This window comes from Pteropus vampyrus, unplaced genomic scaffold (assembly GCF_000151845.1).
Source record: "Pteropus vampyrus isolate Shadow unplaced genomic scaffold, Pvam_2.0 Scaffold29, whole genome shotgun sequence".
NCBI lineage: Eukaryota > Metazoa > Chordata > Mammalia > Chiroptera > Pteropodidae > Pteropus > Pteropus vampyrus.
Window position 1 is genome coordinate 9,364,823 of NW_011888810.1, and position 4,017 is coordinate 9,368,839.

At 31.8% G+C, this 4,017-nt stretch overlaps 1 pseudogene; it reads right to left on the bottom strand.

Annotated features, from left to right (window-relative positions):
• Positions 1 to 2,640: 2,640 nt before the first annotated feature.
• LOC111737673 lies at positions 2,641 to 2,759 on the bottom strand (annotated as a pseudogene).
• Positions 2,760 to 4,017: the final 1,258 nt, after the last annotated feature.

Below are 4,017 nucleotides of genomic sequence, written 5' to 3' on the forward strand. Positions count from 1 at the left end.
GTGAATTTCAAGCTATCTCATAATCAACCAACTTGCCAATCCTTTGTTTCCTGAAATCTCATTTTTTGGGGGGCAACAAAGTTGACTTGTGCTATTATATGTATATTTTACTGAATTTTACATTGTATTATAAAAACACACAAACAATGGTAAGAACAGTACTATTCTTGAATCAAAAAAATAGAGTATGCTAAAAATAGTAGTAAGAAAAAAGGTTTCATATACTTAGTTTATCAAAACCAGTAATAGAGATTATTAGTCATGACTAAAGAAATGAATATTGCATAATGGTGAATTTAAGTTGCTCAATAGTGCTCAAGAACATGTGTAAAATTCCTGGACACTAATTTCCTAAAGAGTTTTTAAAAAGAGATTATCTATCTGTCATCTATCTATCTATCTATCTATCTATCTATCTATCTATCTATCTATCTATCTATCATCTATCATCTATATCAATCTACCTATCTATCTACCTACCTATCTCTTTACCTACCTATTTACCTATTTACCAATCTATCATCTATCTCTCCACCCTTTCTGGAAATGAAATTTCCCATACAATATATAAACTGAATGTTGTCCCTTAAATAACCTGGCAACAGAGTATCATTTGTTAAGAAGGGGCCTTAGAAAGAAAAGAAAAGCGTGATGAGTGGAGAGTTGGTGACTTTAAGAAAAGAATGACTAGTTGCCCAGAGTAAGGAAGAACACTCCTACACTTACTTTCTCCACTTTTATTTTATTTATTTATGTATTTATTTATTTGAGGCAGCTTGGTGTAGTGTAAAGACCATGGTTGTGGAATCTAGCAAAACTAATTATGCTAAATAACACGAAATCATTTTTCCTGTTTCAAGACCCAGCTGGTCCCTGACGCGGGATCTTTATACTTGATAGTGGTTCTATTTAGAATGCTCTTTCCTATGGCCTTTGTGGTCTTGACTCAACTTTGCAGATTTCTGCTTAAATATTCCCTTTTCATGTAGGTCATACCAGACCAAACTCTCCAAAATAGGTTTCTCGCACACTTTCTCTCAGTTTACCCTATAAATTTCTATCACTTCCATAACATAAAATTAGAGAAATACTGAAAAATACTTAGGTTATGAAACAAACGAACTATAGGGAAAAAACATAACTTGCATCAGTAATTTGTCCTGAGGCATGCATGCATTAATGGTGCTTTTAGACAAGCCTAACTCACTTTCATAAAGTAGCCTATGTGCTAAATAATCTGCCTCCTTATGTCTTAAAACACCAAAATTCTTTTCATTCCATCAAAAAAAATTTAATATAACTAATAGGAAGTCATTTTATGCAGCGTCTGAACATCTAAGGGTATGTAACAGATTAATGGGCACCACAGTAACCCATGATATTGCACAAGTAAAATGAAGTGGTCCATTTGCTATTTATGCTTGAAATCTGTGCGTAAACAATTTGATATAAGTGCAGGTGATTGATGAATAAAACATTACTGATCGAGCTGGCTGCAACTAAATTTTGGCTTAATCCTGCTGGTTTAATTTGGTTTGATGTTTTTTTCTCCCTTCTTCTGATGTTTGCACCCGAAGTAAATAAATATATACTATGCATGGGAAAAATGAGCAACATAAATTTAAATACCTGGAACAGGTGACAAAATTTGTTCAGCTGCTTTCAGATATTATGTTTCCGTTAAGGAGAAACATAAAAATAACTCCCTATTCTGACCACAAGGGACAAGTGTCATTGACTCTTTAAAATGTAAGTCCATCTCAAAAGTTTAAGTCAATAGATAAATTCATTTCCTTCTTACTAATTCTCATTATGTTTGGGAAAATTGTACATGAGATATTTTTAAATATACACAAGAGCTCACACAAGATTCTTTTATGGAAAACGATTGTGAACAATGGTTTTGGTGCAGAAGAGAAAAGTGTAAATTTTAGAAAGTCAGGTGGCGCTGACAGCTGAACAAACTATCAAGCTAGTCATGTAGCTCATGGTATATGTCTGTCATAGTAGAACAGTTTTGGTTTTTTCATTTGCATGATGAATAATTTGTATCTAAATATAACATATCTCTTCCTTATGCTGATGTCCTTTAAGGTCTATGGCTGGCTCCGTAGTACAGGGGAAAATATAAACCAAAGAAAGAAAGATAAAGAGGAAGGATTCCTTCTTTTCATCAAGTTCCTTGTGTGTGTCATTATATTTATTTAAGTAATGATAAATAAATATCAATGCCTTTCACTTTCATTAAAAAAAAATTTATGTAATTTAAAATTGGAGAAAATGAGTAATTTATAGTTCTTTCTGCCTGCTTTACTGTACCCAATAGAATACAATGCTTCTATAAACACAGGACTTAATAAAATAATCTAAAAGCACAAATGCAAGTTAATTTAATGTAATATCAACTAATATCAGCATTATTTTTTGATTTAATATATCATAGCCCATTCCACATAAAAAAAGTACGGATTAGCTATTTCAAGAACCTGTATAGAGAAATTCTTATAAGAGCTTTAGTCTAAGTGCTTATTATATGTAAAGTGTGATTTTTTTTTTTTTTTTAGGTGCGGCAACCCTTGATTGACCTCACAGATTACAAGGACCTTGTCATTTTATAATCCCTTATTTTTTTATTTTTTATGCCTATGGCACCTGGTCTTCCTAGGTGGTCTCCCATCCAAGTACTAACCAGGCCCGACCCTCCTTAGTTTCCAAGATCACATAGGATCATGCTTGTTCAGGGTAGTATGGCCATAAACTATAAAGTGTAATTTTCATCTGCTGTGAAAAGCCTCTAGAATTAGTCATTACCTCTGTTATTCTGACTGCATTTAAGTAGTACTTTTTTTCCCTAAGTATTCAGTTTTATGTCATATTTTTAACAATACAAAAAACATACCAGTTTTATTTTTCTTAAGGTGCCAGACATTTTAATATTAAAATAACATTCAAATTAGAACCAAATATAATACTAAATATTACAAAATTAAGCTTTAATATGTGCACTTAATAAAATTCTAATAATTGTTTCCACAAATTTATAGAAACTTGAAAAATGATTATATATAATATAATATGTACTATAGAGATTAATATGATACTGTAATTGTATAAATATATAAAGTGTGCATATTTTATGTTTACATGTAATATACAAATAGATATTAACAGAGAAAGGGAAGGAAAGAGACCAACAAAGTAAGAGACCAACGAAGGAGAGAGAGCTCTCCATAAAATCAAAAGAAATTACCCCAAATTTTTTGTTTGACGTTATGGAGCGTATTACTTTAATAATAATAAAAATCACTAAAATTCAATTTTGGTAAATTTTAAATTTGTACTTAATATGAACTAGATTAAGAGACAGAGTCAAGGCTGTTTTCATTACTCTGATGTTTTGCACAATGCTAATCACATGTAACAGCTAGAATAGTGTTCGTAATATGAACGCAATTAAAACATTTTCAGGAAAATTAATAATTTTAGTAGCCAATATATACTGATATTTAATATGCCAGACATTGTGCTTTTGCACATATTATTTCCTTCAATTCCCATAAGCCTATAAGGTAAGTCCTATTATGATTCTCATTTTGCATATACACCATCTAAAAACAGAAAGGCTAAGAAACTTCACCAAGTCAGACAGCTTTTAAGTCCAGCCAGTCTTCTAACCAAGGCAGTCTGTCTCATTCCAGAATCCACGATTTAAACACCCTTCAGAGTGCCTTTCCGAAGACACTGATTCTCTATCCTATCTCTTATTGATTGCAAGTGGTTATTTGGAACAGTTCGTTGAGAATTTTAAAGCTTTCTTATAGCGATGTTTTAGGTTGAATTATTTCTCTTCAAAAGATATACTGAAATTGAAATCCCCAGTATCTATGAATGTGATCATATTTAGAAATAAGGTCTTTGTAGGTTTAAGATGAGATCATACTGGATTAGGACGGACCATAACTCCCATGATTAGTGTCTTTATGAGTAGAGAGAGACTTGAAGGCACAGAGGAGACAC